The following is an 18,196-nucleotide window of genomic DNA, read 5'->3' on the forward strand; positions in this document are numbered from 1 at the left end:
GTTTTCATACACTTTGTGATCAAATTTGTGTTCCTATTGTTCCATAGTTTATTTTGTTTAATTTCTTTCCTTTATTATTAGTGATGGCAGCCACTAAAGGGGTTGACGGGCCACCCATCCGCAGATGCAAGTACTCAGGTTAGGCCTTCAAAGAATAGTGACAGAGCAGTAGAGGGTTTTGTCACAGATGATATCCCTCTCAGGGGGTTGGAGGAGGCTTCCAGCCCCTGCATTGGTAACTAGAGAAATTCAGGATACCGTGGATTCTGCTCTGCAGGAAGAGAACTCCACTGTAGCCTCAGCTTTTGATAGGCTTATCAATAAAATAGCAGATTTTCACTCTCATGCAGTCCCCGACCCCTCGCCCCCTGCTCAGACTCCACAAAAATGTGCGGCCAAGTCCAAGCATTTAGTAGTTCAAGAAGATCAGGATCCTGATTCCCCAGCCAGGGAATCTCCCCTAGAAGGGCTTTAATATGCAAATTCGTAGAAAAAGGACCCACTCATAACCTTCCCTCTTGGTCAAGTCAGCCTACAGAAGGTGGGGGCTAGGAGGTGTTGGGCTTCAGATATCACCTCCGAAGATTCTGACTCCCTGCCAAAGCGGCTTAAAAAGAAGGTAGTGCCGTTCGATCCATCCCAGGGTAAGGATACCCCCCTTTTAGATGACAGTGGTTTACCTTTCATTTGACTCTTTGTTCAGTCAGCACCCCAGGTCAGCTGAATGGAACCCGTCGGGGCAGTCAAAAAAAGGAGGCCTTTGCCAAAGGAGGACAGAAACAAGCTCTGGTCAGAGTGCCCCCAGGCCAATCCTCCCCGATATTTACCCCGGAAATAAATCAGTCTATGGTGGACTTCCGCGTTCACTTTACTTCCGCGTTCGTGATGGAGAGACCTCCAGGCAGTGACAAGCTTCTGCTGCAGAGATTAAACTTTTGATGGTGACACTGAGCAGAGGTGATCAAGCCCCCTCGAAGAATGAACACATCCACAAGCAGGCTCCCTATGTTTAACTATAACACAAAAACCCCACAAGACTCTTTTCCTGCTTCTTCTGGGTCTTGAAAGAAGCAAGCCTGCGTCCAGTCTCGGATAGATGCGACTTCGTTCTAAACTATTTTGTTCGCCATCTATGAAATCGTATAAGAATGTGCACATCTTCATAGTACAATCAAGCCCAGAAGTGACAACTTCACCTTCGAGCATACGTCTGCTCACTTATGCAACAAACGTGAACGACTTTTGTGGAGATTGACACTCAAAACACCATCTCTTTAATAAAACCACTTATGAACATCAACTTGGGGTATAGTTGAATTACCGACTATATTGAAGAAATTTTGTCCTGAAGATGGCCTAAAAATTTAGAAAAAAGACACTAGGTATAGTGACTAATGTTAAATAAGGCCAAAACATGTTGACAATCAGACACCAACAAGAACAATTTTGGGTTCTCTTTACACAAAGTAGTCACTAATTATATGTGCTGTTTTGTTCACCCCGGTTCAAATTTGTGAATTTTGTCTTTTGTATTTTTTTGCGTACATTGTTTGAGAAAAGATTTTTACTTGTGTTAATCATGACAAAAATTGAATTCAAATGTTTGTTATGATGCACTGCATTTTATCTACTTTTTGATAATTAATAAATCAGTCTTTTTAATATAAGTCTTTGTTGAGTCCAATCATATGTTTGGTCTGTGGAATGAATTATTAGCCCTACATATGTTTAGTCTGTAAGCATTATCACTCTAATTGCTTGGCGGCGTAAAGAGGGGTAATCAATCTTGCATCTGCACATTTATTTTTCGTTTAAAGTTCCCTTTTGAGTACTGATCCCCCATTAACAAAAAAGTGGGAACTTACCTGATTGAGGTAAGATTTCGCAGAAAGAGACAGATTCTACAAAATGAGTGGATAAAACCAAAAGGAGTTATCAAAACAAGTTGCTTGATGTCTTAGGTGCCCTTACACATATTTCTGAGATGGCTGTGGACGCTGCATTCTTTGGCACTCCCCTAGATGTGCATGCCCAGCGGGGCTGGGTGCAAAGAATGGTTTGCCTGTGCCACTCATGAGAATCAACACCAAACTGTCCGACATGGCGTAGGGAGAGGCAGGTCCAAAACCTCAAGGACATCTTTTTGGTGAAAGATTTATCAAAGACTTGTCCGCCTACGTCCATACATTCACTGCCTTGGACAAGGTGCAATCAAATATCCTCAACATTTTTGCCCCAACATTTTTTGACACGGTACAGCCTGCTCCTCTAGTCGTCTCTCCCAGGGTTCATCCTGTCCCAGGCAATATGCGCCCAGGGGACGCACAACTCCTCCTTCACAAGAGGTGCTCAAGATGCATTTTTCCCCAGAGAGACATCCAATGGAGAGGACATGCCAACAGAGGCTTTGAGAGAGCAAGAGAAGCTCCAGGTAATGCCACATGTTTTAAATGTTTCTTCCTGCAGAGGTTTGGGGGGGATGTTGTCCTGGTTTCTTCCACAGTGGGAGGCTCTCACATCAGACACTTGGGTTCTCTAGACAGTAAGAGGGTTTCACATAGAGTTATACTCCCCTACATGCCAGTTAGCCAGTCCCGATCCCCCTCTCCTTCGCCAAGTCCAAGCAAAAGGCAGTCAACTCTGAGGTCCAGGATTTCATTCACAAGGGTGCAGTTGTTCCCACCACCTTCAGGGCCTCTCACTTCCTGAGCACGATTTTCTTGGTTCCCAAACCAGAGGAGGGGTTTCGACCGGTCATGAACCTCAAAGCTCTCAACTCCCTTGTAGTGCATCATCATTCAAAATGGAGGGCATTCACCTTTAAGGGATACTCTGTTGCCTTCCAACTTGATGGTCAAGATAGACCTCAACGACGTGTACTTGGTAGTCCCAGTGTTTCCCCCACCAAGAGTTTCCCCAGTTTCAGTGGAAGGGTCACACTTAGCAGTTTGGCTCTCTCCTGTTCGGTCTCTCCTTCGCCCCTTGGTGTTTCACCAAGATAATGAGGCCTGTTATGGGCCACCTCAGGTCCAGGGGGATAATTTATCTGGACAACATGCTTCTGATGGATCAGAGCTTCCGGACGCTTCAGACGCATCTAGCAATCAGTCTCTCTCTTACAAGCATTGGGGTTTGTCATAAATGCAAAGAAGTCTATCTTCCAGCCTACCAAATGTATCCAATTTCTGGGCTTCAGTATAGATTCCAAGCAGTGCATCGACCTGCTTCCAGACAGAAACCTGTCCAAAATCTGGAAGGAGATTCGACTACTCCTTGCAAAGGGAAGGTTTCCCTCAGGCACTTAGCCAGGGTAGTGACTATGCTATCAGCGTCCATTCAAGCTATCTTTCCAGCCCCGCTTCATTACAGAGCCTTGCAGCGTCTGAAAGCCAGGCATCTCCACAAGAATCTGTCATACTCCCAGCTGATAGACCTCTTTTTCAAAGCCAAGATCGAGCTTCTTTTGTAGCTCAAGCACATCGACTCTTGGAATGGCATGGTGATTATTGGTTCATCTCTGGATGTGATCCTGGAGTCAGATGCCAGCAAGGGGAACTGGGGGCTAGGATAGGACAGGTGTCATAGATCTCTTTGTGTCCAGGCTCAATTGTCAAGTGCCTAATTTCTACAGTCGGAGGCCAAATTCCAGCACACTTGTAGCAGACGCTTTCCTTCCGAACTGGTTGAGTGTGATGGCTTACGCTTTCCCGCTGTTCTCTATGATAACAAAGGTCCTAGTATAGGTTTGCAGGCAGGCTGCAACGTTGATAGTAATAACTTCATTTTGGCCCTCCCAGGTATGGTTTCCAGCCCTCTTGGAGTTGGCGGTAGAAATTCCCTTTCTTCTTCGTCTTCATCCTCACATCATCACAGATCTTGCGGGTTTCCCTCACAATCTGGTCCTTCAGGGGCATCTCTACATTTTGGCATTGAATATTTCAGCTCTCCCTGGTGCTTCCAAGGACTTTTGCAGGACGCTTTGTGTCATCAGGGACTTGTGGGAATCCTCCACCAGATCTGGTTACTCCTCAGCATGAAACCGGTGGGTGGACTGTTGCGTGGCTCAACACATCAATCCCGTTCCTGCCTCTGCTGTAGGGGTGGTTAATTTTCTAGTTACATTAGTCAAGGAAGGAAAAAGCCTACAGAACAATCAATGGGTTCAGGTCAGTCATTTCCACAGGATATGTCTTAGTGAAATGGGAGCCCATTGGAAGACATTTTTTGTTACGCTAAGCTCTCAAGTCCATTCGCATCAAGGTCCCTCCTATGGCTAAATATTCTTTTGTGTGGGATGTTAATTTGATTTTAAAGTTGTTTTAGTCCTGGCCAAACAATGGCGACTTAACTTTACAATAGCTGTTCTCTAAGCTTGCCATGTTGATATGCCTCATTTCTATCAAGAGAGTATCAGATGTTAGAACATTGGATGTGGACAATACAATGTACTGCTCTCAAGGGCTTACTTTCTTTGTCACTAGGAGAACAAAATGTATGACTTCCTCAGTTTTTTATCCTTCGTTTCCAGAGGATCACAAACTGTGTGTGGTTCCATGTTTAAAATGTTTTGAACAAAACACTGTGGGGCTTACAGCTCCAAGTTCCTCTCAGATGCTAATTTCTTATTGAAAACCCCATGAGCCAGTGTCCCCGGATAGTTTAGCCAGATGGATTAGGTGGTTCATGAAAGAGGCTGGTGTTGATGTTTCCCTGTTGAGTGTTCATGCAGTAAAGGGTGCCATGGCCTCTAAACCGTTTTTTCTGGGGGGAAATTTGGAACACATCTTGAAAGCAGCTGATTGGTTTTACTGTAACCATATTCAGCATGTTGCTCTTGATGTTATGCAAGGGCTTTAAACTTCCATAGTACGAAGCCTCTATTCTTGACATATAATGAATAACCCCCCTCACTAGCATGAGAGGAGGGTTTTAGATTCTATTTAAGACATTGAGGCAAGTATTATCCCTCCCATCCACCCGTTTTGTTTTCTGTTTCATGCCGCTTTGGGGTGAGGTGCTGTCCTGGAAAGCGAGGTTCAGGAGTTTGGAGGACTACTGTCGTGCAAGCAAATCCCTAGATTCTGGTTCTACATGGTTTTCCATTTGGGTGTGCTTATTCCTCAGGATGGTGGATGTTGTATGGCAACTGCAGAAGAGGTCATCAGCATAGAGGAAAGGACTTCTATGGTGGGGGTCCTAGCCTATTGGTTGTTGCCAGGTCATGACCCTACTCTATCTTGGATTGGGGTCAACCCCATAACATAACGGTGGTGTTTGGAATTTATTTTTAAAACAAAACTTCTTTCCTTGTTAAGTATGTATTCTTTGCTGCTGGTGTTAGTAGTAAAGAAGTATGCTGCATAATACTCACATCTGTGTCTTTAATAGAATCTAAACCTCCTCTCACTGTAGTGAAGGGGATTATTCACTGCTTCCAGAGATGAGCCAATCTGCTGTGAGTGAGCCTCCCTTCATCCCCCATGGCGGTCGCCACTGTCAGACTCCGATTACCGCTCACTCCCGCCAGCTGCTACTCTACAGTTCCCTGCCGGACTTCACAGCGCACCGTGCTCGCCATCAGTCAGCTCTTTTATTGGATATGTCTTTAGACCAATCCTCATGGACCCTGTTAGCCAGCACCCCCTCTGTGGACCACTGCCGGCACTGCCCCATTCCCCACTTGTGCTCTTGAAACAGCAGCTTGATGAGATTGTCTGAGAGACAGTTGTGCACTCCCAGCATGTGTTGGGCTTGAATGGACACTTGGTAGTGTATGCACCATCACCATATTTGTTGAGCCTGAAGTGTCAGTGAGTCTATTTTTCACCATAGCTGTTTTGTTAAGACTCTTTTGTTGTGTGTAATGTGTGCAAAAACTGTGTATAGCCAGTTCAATGGCCAGCAGTTCTAACATGTTTAGGGGCAGGGATTTCCCAAGGGAGATACCCCGCCCCCTGAAACTCTCTTGATTGGTTCAGGCTCCTTCACTACGTTCGGTCACTATGGCATATCTGGGGGAAATATTTATGCCCCTCAACTTTAAAAATTCACCAGCCACCACTGGCCCTGGGACTGTACTGGGAGCTGGGTGTGGGGGAGCCCAGGGACTGTGGTGGGAGCAGGATGGGGGCCATGGGATAGTGCTGGGAGCAGGCTGGTGAGAGCCGAGGGACGTTGGTAGGAGCAGGGTGGGGAGAGCCTAGGGTATGTGGTGGGGTGGAGTGGGGGGAGACCAGGGACTGGGCTAGGAGTGGGATGAGGGAGTCCAGAGACTGTGATGGGAGTAGGTACGGGAGCCCAGGGGCTATACTGGGAGCAGGGTGAGGCGACAGTGCACAGATGTTCATAGCCATTTGAACTTACTGTCCATTTGGCACTTTTGGGGGGGGGGGTTGGCCTGCCCACATTTTTCTCAGTGGTGTACAGGCCAAAAAAATGTTTGAAGACCACTGCTGTAGGGGTATGCCTGTGCCCTGCACTGTGAGAGCTCTCTATATTGTTCTCCCCACCCCATCTTAGATGCATCTGTTGTTACTGTCACTTGCACCAATTAACTCACAAAAGGTTTTCCTTTTAACATGTTTCAGTCCATCACTTTAACGCTATTCTCATCTTTTGAAAAACAACCACTAGATTGCCTTTTGTCGCTTCATAGTCCACCCGCTTCTCTTGCGGATTTCCTCTTTGGCACAGACAAGTGTTTTAGATCATCACCTCGCTAGGCGAGACGACTTCAGCATGTAGAATTAGCATCATGTGAGAAATGTAGTCATACTTGAAGACGCTGACTTGCTAGAAATGTATCTGAGAATGTCTGATGCATGTTGCAAAAGTGTACTTGTCAAGGTATGAGAACTGAATTGATGCTCATAGATTGTAAGTTGAAGCCACCTGTAACATCATATACTGTTGCCTTTGTAAGATGCATTATTCACCCCTTCCATAGAAGACCTGTGTGGGTTGATAGTATTGTTAAGATTGGGCCAAATACACAAATAAAAGAAAATACTCAATAATGGAGTAACTCCAAGTGCACAAGAAACCCCAGCTTTATTCCAATGCCAACAACCGCTGGGAGAGCGTACAAAAGACAATCTCAAAATGGTGTTAGGAACAACAGGTTTTTGAACAAATTGTCATAGCTGACATCACAGTTAATACAATTATAAAAAACATCCATTTGCAGTTTTAATTTGATGGTACAATATAGAACATAGTTATCTTTAAAGGAACTATTTACTATTGGTTCATCTACAACTAATAACTCCTCCAAGATACATCCTCCCAAACATGATACATTTCAATCTATCATACTAATGGTTGGCATGCTACTACACTAGTCAATAAGAGGAACATAATTTAGTTGGCTATTCACTCATCCGACCTCGAACACCTTTGGCGGTGCAAAGTTACGTGATGGAGAAGGAGAGATGGCCGAAGCGCTATGATCCTGTTTAATGAAGTAACTCCATTCCCGTTCCCGGTCCTGAGGTCTTATCTGCCAGTCTTGTTTGTGGCCTTGGCTGTTGTCTCTGTGTCTGGATAGGCCAACGAAGTGACAGGTGCACTATCTAGTTGGCCCTGGGATGAATGGCTATTGGTGGGATCACATGGTCGAGGACGACTATTCAGTGCTCAATTTAATCTATTTATTGGGTTTTCGGCTATATTGGCGTGTGTTCTTTCCTTTGGAATTTAATTTTAACTACATGGCTCTTAGTGTTTTGCTAACAGCTTTCTGAACATTTCTCTGCTTATACGTTTGTTCGTGATTGGGAACAGGTGGGGCCATTGGGAGCATGGCCAGCACTGGTGCAACTCTCATCTCCATTACCATACTCCCCCCTCTACTCAATTTATTGACCACATCAACATTTAGCTCCATCTTGTCATACCCATATCTAGGTATCCATATTTTACACATACCCCTCAAGCTGCCTCCTTGCTCTATGTATTCTTCCGGCCCACATGTCATGAAGCAGCACTCCCCATCACCTTTTCAATCAACTGCTCAATATAGTTTTCAGGGTTCAGAGGGGGCTCAAACCTAGTGCCTGGGGCCATATTGCTCTTTCAATGATGTGCATTTCATGTGGTTCATCCGTTTGGCTGTGGATGTGCACCACATTATCTTTACCCAATATCACTGTCATGATGTGCTGCTCTACAATCTTTTTCCTACACTGTGCTAATATTATTTGCAAGCCACAGAGGCCTGTTAGTACCAGTAGTAGGACTGCTATTAGTATTTTGAACACATTACTTAGCGAGGTAGGCACCCATAACAAAAGAGCTGTAAACCAATCCTCATCTTCAGCTTCAATAGTTTCCTGGACCATTTCCGTGTGCAAATTTCACAGGGACCCGATTGCTTCCATCAAGCTTCCATTTTGCTCATTGTGTGCATGTCTAAATGTGCAGCAACTTGAGCCCATTTATGCACACATGCTGCCCTCTATGACAGGGAGGAGCTAAAGAACATACCTGTTCTGGAGACTCAACAATCTGATAGCTCTCAACTCCTCCTTAATTCCATTTAACCCCTTTCCTGTCGCATTTATGGCCTTTAGTAACTACCATTGTGTTATCTGAAACCACTTGGCATTTGCTGCCATTTGCAAGCCAGGGGCGAGGAGAGACACAAAAAATATAGATGCCCTACTAAACAGCCTGTGTTCAGATTGGATATTGTCTAGTGCGCAGAACGATGCCTTAAAAAAATAATTGTCTTGATTCATGCATTGTGATGTTTTCGCTTTCTGGTCACTTTCTTTCCATGGGGTAGTCTAGTATTTGAACCACATCACTTTGAGGCACTAAATCCTGAGGTGGAGGAGGTGGTGTTGGTTGGTGCCTTAGACCAGCAGGTCCCTTTGTCTTGTTTTTGTGGATAGAAGGACCTCCGGGAAGCAGCCTTTTAGGACTTCCAGACAGAACAGGTCCCAGTGTAGGCAGCAGTCTTTGCTGAATTTCTGATACCAGCCTGTGCAGCGTGGTCAGAATGTTCAACAAAACGTCCCTGGAGGGGGCGCTCCGAGCTGGTATGCCCCTTCTGGAGAGTAGGCGATAGGGATCACCCCGCGGCGACCCATCTGTCAACAAGGATCCCTGGCCCCCTTCATGGTCTGAATAGTAGCCCTTGGGCAGGTAGTCACGCTCCTCAGAGCTAGTATAAACGTACCCTGGCACACTCGGTTTAGCTCCTTGTTCTTTACCCTCCCTTCCAAGGGATCGTTGGAGCCCTACTCCCTCCCTCTCGTGAGACTTCTAGGGGGAGGAGGCTGCTGTCCCCATCCCGGGGGTCTTTGCCGAAGCCATGGCAGTTACCTTGCGTTGTGCTGGTAAGGATGCTGTGACTGTGGGTAACACCTTCGTGGTCAGCCCTCCTTTTGAAGTAGTAGTCGTCGAGGCCGTCAACGGGGTGGCAACAGCAGCCGTCGATGTGGCCGTTGATGACTTAGTTGATGATGGTATTGTCTTGGCTGGTTGAAACACTGATAGATGCAGAGAAGTGCCCACCTTGGATTGCTCCTTTGTCGCCTTGTCTGCCGATGGCAAGCAGAGTTTCAAAGGAGTGAAGGACTTTCTCTGAGTACACAACCTTTGCCGGCAGGCTCACCGTGGATGTGGTTGGTAATGGCGATTTTGACCTCCCCGAGCCGGGACACGCAGCAGCGGCGAACCCAGTGGGACCCATGGCGAGCAGCCTTGCCTTCTTTATGACCACGCAGGTGGGGCATCCTCAAAGGAACTCAACCTCTTATCTGAGGGAGTTGGCTCGTGGCACCGGCTGGTCCTGGGGGCAGGGTGGGAGCATGAACACGCCCAGGGGCCGAGTCAGAGGCCTTACCTGATTTCAACCACCAACAAGCCTGCTGTAGAAGTCCTTCTCTGCCTTTTTCGAAAAACCACAGCAGACCTCTCATCCCTCCTCATCATGGTCCGGATGCAGGCAGTAAAGACAACTGTGGTGTCGATCCTCCACGAAAACGTTTCTTAGACCACATATCGAGCAGAGTTTGGAGAGGCATCTCTTCTCCTCGGTCATGAGGAAAAAGGTGCGAAGAAGGCCCAAACCTAGGCCTTCCGATGAAAGATCTTTGTTGTAGTTTTATCTTCACTGATCCCTGCTGCAGATAGTCTACCTCCATTCAAACGATAAATCCAAAAATCGGTCAAAACCTTCACATTTTACCCAAAAAAATCAAAATATTGGAGAAAAAAGCTCAGAGAGCTCTAAGAGGGGCAGTATTACCCAGAGGACAGCGATTGGTTTAGAGGAGGAATACAGTTTAAAAAGTATATATATTTATTTAATCAAACCAGTGAGCATGTACATATTCCGCCAAAGGAATTCTTCTCACACCCCAAAACATTACCAGTACCTCCCAGCCAGTTTGCATTTTGACTTTTTGTTTCCAACCAAAATTAGAACAATAATCCCTGCTATAACTCTACCCCCTTCCCTCCCCTAGACAGATGGATACTCTCAAATGAATGCGTAGGAGTCATTGTTCAGGCTACTTTCCTCCCCTTGACCATGGCAGGCTCTAGTGTGATCTAGAGGCAGGAGGTCACTTCTTCTCTGCTGGGGCGACCATTCATTCTAGGTTTGTCTTCCTGTAGGGAAGTCAGTGCCTCTCCCGACCACTGTTTGATTGTATTTCCACTCCCTTGTGGGCCGCAATTCATGTAAAGCCCCTGTGATATTTTCCATTTAAAAAATTTCCCCAGCTTTTCAGGTCCACTCTTTTTCAGTAGGGAGGCTTGCACCTCATGGTGAGATAAACCCTTGAGGCCAGCAACAAGGAGTGCGGCATACATCTCCATTCCCCTCCCACATCCTCCAAACCAAGCAACACTGTGAATGGACTGCTGGGTCTTTCAATATCTTCCAGGTCTTTCACCCACCCCAACACCTTCTTCCAAAAAGTCTACACCCTTGGGCAGGCCCAGGACATATGGCAATCAGCTTTCCCACCACATCCCCTCCAGGACATTGGGCTGGATCCCTGATACATTTTGGAGTCAGACCGGCTCGGACTGTCACCTATAGAGCAGCTTCAGACCGTGCAACTTGTACTGGCAAGAGACCGATGTTCTATGGGCACCACTGCACAACTGCTGCCATTCCTTCTCCTCGAGCTCCCTTCCAAAGTCTGTTTCCCACCTCTTCTTCTGGGCATCCCCCGTCATCCCTCTGGCTTCTATCCAAGCACCATAGATCCCGGAGATCAATCCTTTAGCCCATTCTGCTGTACTCAAAATGTTCTGTAGCGCCGTCATGTCCCTCTGTAGGCTTTCCTTCCATTTATCCGACAGCAGAATCCCTTTTAATTGCAAATACTGGAACACCGACAATGCTCTGATTCCCAGGCCCACCTACAACTTTTTCAGCGGCACGCAGACGTTCCCCTTCAGTTTCTGTACCACCCTCTTCAAGCCCACCACTTTTGGAAGCACAATGGTTCCTGTATGTTATCCCCAACTGGGGGCGCCCAAATATGACTTAATGGAGATGTCCAGGTAGTAACGCTCTTCATCTCGCGCTTGGTCCATCAGAGTTCCAGAAGTGGACACAGTATCATGTGGTCAAGCACTTTCTGCGGAATTGCCGTTTTCCGGGTCCACAACCATTCGCCCAGGGTCACTGGTCGCAGTAGTTGGTTCTCCATCTCCACCCACTGTTTATTTAGATCTTCCCGCAAGTGCAGAACCAAGACTCTAAACTGGGCCGCTCGAAAGTAGGTGTACATATCTGGGAGATTCACTGCCCCTTCACTCTTGGGTCTTACCACATTGGAATAGGCTACTCTTTGCTTCTTACCTCTTGCCCACTGCATTGCTACTTTCTGCTCCAATTTTCAATGTTATGCGAATGACACTCAGCTCCCTTTCAGGCTCCCCTCAGCCATCTCTACTTCTTATCTCATACCAGACCGTCTTGCCGCAATTCAGGAATGGTGTGCCGCCAATGATCTCTGCTTTAATGCCATTAAAACTGAGATCCTCCTCTTTGGGACACGCACTCGCTCATTTCCTCTCCCTCTCTGGCTTCCCACTCTGGGCCCTCTTCCTGCTCTTTCCTGTGAGGCTAAGAACATTGGTGTCATCCTCGACTCCACCCTCCTTCTCTCCTCACATCTGACGTTTCTAAGAAGTCAAACTATCACCTGCACCTCCTCAGAGGTATTCTTTCTTTTCTCACTTTCCCCCAGAAGCTCACAGTCTCCAGAGCTCTGGTCCTCTCTAGGCTGGACTATTGCAACAGCCTCTTTCTAAATCTTCCTGCCTCTACTCTTCAACCTTTACAATTTATCCAGAACAGGACTGTGAGGCTTGTCCTTAGCCCAGAGATCGTATCTTTCCAGCTCTGAAATCTCCTCACTGGCTCCTCATGGCTGCATGGATCAACTTCAAGACCCTCTGCATCACCCGCAAGGTTTTCTGGGGCATGGGACTGCTCTATCTCCAACTTTCTCTTCCAAAACATCTTCCTTCTCATCCACCTCCAACTCTGAGGTTTAGACGCTTCTCCAAGAAGAGTGTTGGGGGCAGATGATCTCGGCTGGGGCCTCCCTCTGTAACAGCGTTCCTGCCTCTCTCAAACTTGAGCAGAACCACCTTCGGTTCCAGAAGCAACTCAAGACCTTCTTTTTCACTTCCGTTTTCCCTCTTCCTCTCCCTTGCTGATGCACCTGACTGCTCTATCCACTGGTCACTGTCTAAACTCGGGCCCAAGCTTAAGGGTCTGTATCTGCAATCCTACTGTCCCTTCTCTCTGCACTTCTGAGCCACATGCTGGCTGCAGTTGTGAGTTAACTGCACTTCTCCCCTTCCCTCTAGCCCGCACTTGCGTGATCTGAATGACACAAGGCCTAGTAAGATTGTTATTTTGTCCTCCTTTGTTTCCCACTCCTTTTCTTGTCGCGCCTAGAAACAATTGTGTACAGGCGCGTTATAAATGCCATATCATATCATACCCTCACAGAGGAACCAATTTATTCTACATTCTAGATCTAGGAAGTGCTCGCCTGGCATGTCTATGGGCAACATTTGGTAGATGTATTGCACCCTGGGGAGTAACGTCATCTTAACAGCGTTCAAACGTCCCAACCAAGACATCGTTAGCACCGCCCATCTATCTAAATCCACAAAGAGCCTTTCCAGGAGCGGGGGAAAGTTTGCTGCATAGAGGTCTTTCGTTTCCTTGGTGATCTTTATTCCCGGATATTTAAACGCCACCCGTCATATTGGGATTCCAAACTCTTGCAGCCCTCTCTCATATTCTACTTCTGCCCTGCAGTATGGGAAAAGGATCGACTTCTCTGTGTTAACTTTAAGGCCCACCCACTACCCGTATTCTCTAATTACCTGTAACACCTCTGGAACAGAAGTGGCTGGGCTCCCCCAGATACATCTTCAGCCGACCTGTCTGCTCCACTCCGCGAGGCAGCATGGGTCTGCTTACCATCATGGAGTCCTCAGGTGATCCCTGCTAGGCTTGTGGGCTTTTTTGTTGCATTTCATCGAGCGCAGCGAGTAGTGCTGCATATTTGCCCCACTTGACCTACCTGGCTTTACTTTGTTGGGGATGCCTTCCACCACCATCTTGCCTCTTGCTCATGCAGTGCATTGAGACCGGCACCTCCAACATGGCGGAATGTTTTTTTCCTCCGCTTCGGAGTGCTGCATTCAAATCCCTGCCCACCTTCCGATTGGCCAGCCATTCATTCTTCACTGCCAATAGAGAGCCGGTAGGCGATGCCGGCCCGACCCAAAGGCCCCTGTCTGGCCTCCCTCTGCCTCACTCTCCTGCTCATCTTCAGCTGACCTGGATGCTCTGCTCCACGAGGCAGCATGTTATGCAAATTTATTGAGCGCATAAACGTGAGCAGAATAGATTATCACCAGAACCTAAAACACAAATGTTTTCAGCAGATGTCACAAGGCAAGGTGGTCCACAGTCTCACGTAATGCGAGAGGGAGAGCATTCCAAGCCTTAGCGGCCGCTACCGAAAGCGCCTGTCCGTGTCAATCTGAATCGGGGAACCACAACAAGAGATGCGGACTGGGATCGGAGACACCGAGTTGGAGTACAATGAGTACATTTATCCTGGATGTATTCAGCCCCTAGGCCATAGAAGGCATGGTGCACCATACACACGGATTTAAACAGAATCTGCTTTTCCACTGGAAGCCAGGGGAGCTGTCTCAGTAGTGGAGTCACGTGGGTTCCAAAAGGGGGACTTAGAATGCCTCTAGCAGCAGCAACCTGCAACAGCTGGAGATGATCTATCAGATAGCATGGCTGGGCTAAATACAGCGAGTTGCAATAATCTAAGCCACTCATAACAAGCGCAGCGACCACACGGGCCTGACAGTTTGCAGGGACGAATGGAAGAACTTTCCTAAGTATGCAAACTTTAAAATGACCATTCTTGCATACTGCCGCAACCGGACCATACATGGCAAGGGAAGAAGAAATGATGACCCCCAGATTCCTGACCGATAGAACCGGCACTGGAAGAGGACCTAAAGATGAAGGCCAACAGTCAGTGGTCCAGAAAAGAAGAGGAGAGGTAGTGCCAACAACCAACACCTCAGTCTTACTGCCATGGGTCTGCTTACCATCACAGAGATCTCAGGTGATGCCTGCCACACTCGTGAGCCTTTTTGTTGCATTTTACTGAGCGCGGCGAGTAACACTGCATATTTGCTCCACTTGACCTATCTGGCTTCACTTTTGTTGGGATGCCTTCCACCACCATCTTCATGCCTGGGGTCATGCTGCTGCCACCACCATCTTGCCTCCGGCTCTCACACACACAGTGCATTGAGACCAGCACCTCCAACATGGTGGCAGGTTTTTTCCTCAGCATTGGAGTGCTACCTTCAAAGCCCTGCCCACCTTCTGATAGGCCATCCATTAATTCTTCTCTGCCAATAGAGATCCGGCAGGCGATGCCGGCCCTGACCCAAAGGCCCGCTCAAAGGCCCCTGTCTGACCCTGTCCGGCAATGGAAGGCACCCTTCCGACATTCTTCACTGCCGTACTCAGACCCTACTGATGCTACTTCAACTGATGTTGCCCCATTAAGAGCTACAATCCAGTGAGTGCCGCCGGGCTCCCCTTCTTCCTACTCTTCCCTCTCAGACGCGATGACGCTGCCACATACTGAACCATATACTTACTGTTATGCTGTGATGCTGAAGCAGACTTGGACTACCACCTTGCACTCTCTGCCCTTCTGACTGGTTCCGTTTGTTATCCATATATATTGCATCTGGCCACCTCACCATGCTGTTTCTGCATCATCTGGCAATTCCAATCATGGGCTGTTCCCATCATGCACCTTGCCTGATCAGCTGTGTCTGCCTGTTAGATGACTCAATTCTCAGGCCTCCAGTGCCCTCTCCATCCCATCTCTAGTAACCAGGATGCTCCTCCCTCTCCCTCCTATCCCTCTGTTCCTACTCCATGTCTCATGCACTTCACGATCAGGAATGATGTCAGGCGCGTACAATAGTCTTATTGTTAATGTTAATGGATATTTGTACCGTGCACTATCACCACAGGAGTGGTCCCCTGGCGCTCTGGAAAAAAACGGATGGGTGGGGGGATGGGGGTTGGGAGTTAGTGGGATGAGCTGGAGAAGTGCAAGAGAGCAGTGATGTGCTGTTGGCGGCCTCAGCCTGGAATTCCATTGGCTGGGCTTGGGGTGTTATACTGTCTGAAGATGTTGTGTTCTGTTGTACGGGTCCATGTGTGCTTTGTTTTGTTGTTGCAGTGTAGTGAAGTTAGTGTGGATTGTTGTGTTGTAGGTTTGTGGTTGTGCTTGGTTAGAATTTGAGGTGTATGCAGAGGGTGAAGTTGTTAGTGGGTTGGTTAATTGGCATTGCTGTCTTGAAGAGAGGCGCTACATTTCCGTATCTCTAATTAGGTGGGGTGTGTGGGCGTCACCGTGTCTGCGTCCAGATCAGGGCTGTATGACACTCACGGTCCCTTTCCCATATGGCATCCGTTCATATGCCTAACCTTGCCCAACTTCTGTACCGGCTGCCTACATGGCCCCGGTTTGTATGCGGGGCGGGCAGGCATGTGTGCGTCCCTTGCAGTCTAGCCCAGAGAGCATTCCCAATCTAGGCTAGCAGAAAGGTGGCATCGTTAAGCCCAGGTTTGCTCCCTCCATGGGTTGGGCTGCTCGGCATTCATCCTCTTATTTGGTTGCTCATTCATGTTACCGCTCCTACCCCCTTTGGAATGTGGCAAGGCTAACGCTTGCAATTATGTCTAGGTGCAGCGCCTGCCTTCATTCACGACTCTTCGGTCCATGCCCCTGCCAATATCCACAGCTTAGTGTGGCAGGTGCTACTGTATACAAGTGCAAAAGTGATATATAAATGCCAATACTGTTGTTAGGGAGAATTCTCATTCTCTGGCTAATTTCCCTTACCTAGTGAGTCCCTCAGCAGCTTTGCTGGATTTCTGGAGTTTATTTTTTCCCCTTGGTAAGAGTGTGAGCTTTTCGCCCATTCTTACCTGTGTTTGTGTTTTGCCATGTGTATTTCATCTGTTTTTGTGATTGTGGACTCTGGAGTACATCACTTCAGTAGTCCCACTCTTTTTGTGTGTTACACAGCACCTTCAGTGCAGTGACACAGGGTTGTCTTTTATACTTCCCACCGACTCCATTTCTGGGGCTGACTACTTTCCCCCAGAAAAGGGTAAAGTTGGCATTAACTTTACATAGTCCTTTAACCACAGATCCAGTACACCCCATCTTACATGGAGTATTGGAAAGTGTTAATTCTTAGCCCTTTTTATCTGTACCTCATGGAGTATTGTTTCGCTCCCTTAACATTAAGACTTGGCTGGTGGCAGTGGTATCTACCCGAATTTTCGTACCGCGATTATATTGCATAACGTGGTATTGTTTTAGGCTATTTTAGTAGCCTCAAACTTTAAACCCGCTAGCCCAAATACTTTTTATTTCGGCTCCAGTTGGGTTTAATCACCATTTCTTTTTGTTAACATCCTTCTTGGGGCTTTCTTTGTGCAGCAAACCAAGTTTGCCTCCTTTGTTCGCCGACCTTTGGCGGGCTACTGACCAGAAGCTCTCCTTTGGCATCTGGGTGTCTAGGTGGGCTGAATGTGAGGGAGGGGTGTAGTCACCCCCTGCGCAGGGTCTCCTTGGAGACCCAAGTCGCTCTTTGTGTTGATTGGCTGAGGTGGTTGTCGGGGCTGGACAACCCCTCTGCTGAGTGATTGACAGTCAGGCTGTATGAATGGGGGATTTTGGCATAAAAGGCAGGTCGCGTCTGGAACTACAAGGAACCAAAGAGAAGCGGAGAAGAAGACGACTGCTGCAACCCCGAGTCCCGGTGAAGCCCTGCTGCAGTCCTAAGTTATCTACCCCTTCAATGACTAAGAGGAGATCCAGTCCGGAGTCTTCTTCCCCTGAGCCTGGTGGGATCAACCAGCTTGTCTTTTCTTCAGTCAGAGAATCCTCTCCTGGGTCGAAATCACTGCTGTGCTGTAGTGGTCCGGATAGCCATCAGAAGAGCCCTCTTCTGATTTAAAGGAGTGCACCTTTTACTCATCGTTGTCTTTTTCGCTGCTGCTGGCCTCATCCCTGGGTAGTGTAGATCGCTCCAGATGTCCTCCTTCTTGTCCCCACAACTGAAGACACAGGAACCGTGAGTCTGCAAGAACTACCAGGAACAACTGCCGTGGCACCAGCTTTTCTCCAATGGAATAAGGTACTGTGCACATTTGGTCATTCTCTCCGTCTGACCAGCCGGAATCGGGGTGAACCCTTTTCCTCCATGAAGATTTGTTATTTCTTCCCTCCCTCTTATAACTTTTCCTTCCATTTTACAATCTTTATGAACTCTGGGCATCTCGAATCTCAAACTGTTCAATGTGTGATCCTCGGCAACTGAGCATCTGCTCCATCGACACTGGTGCAGGCCTATTGACTTTAATCTGTATCTTTGAATAAGTCCTCAAGTCTCCTTGCCTTGAAAAAGTATTGCCTATGATTTTTATTCACTTTTCCCTTGTTTGAAATTCTTAAGTACAAAGTGTGTTTTAACTTCGTGAGCATTTCTATCTGCGGGTACACGTTAGTATCGCAACACCGTTCTGTCAAATCCTAATGTACTTACCTTGAATTTACTGAAGCAAGTAGAA

The sequence above is a fragment of the Ambystoma mexicanum genome, chromosome 12 (genome assembly GCF_040938575.1).
Source record: "Ambystoma mexicanum isolate Mex_15411 chromosome 12, UKY_AmexF1_1, whole genome shotgun sequence".
Lineage (NCBI taxonomy): Eukaryota > Metazoa > Chordata > Amphibia > Caudata > Ambystomatidae > Ambystoma > Ambystoma mexicanum.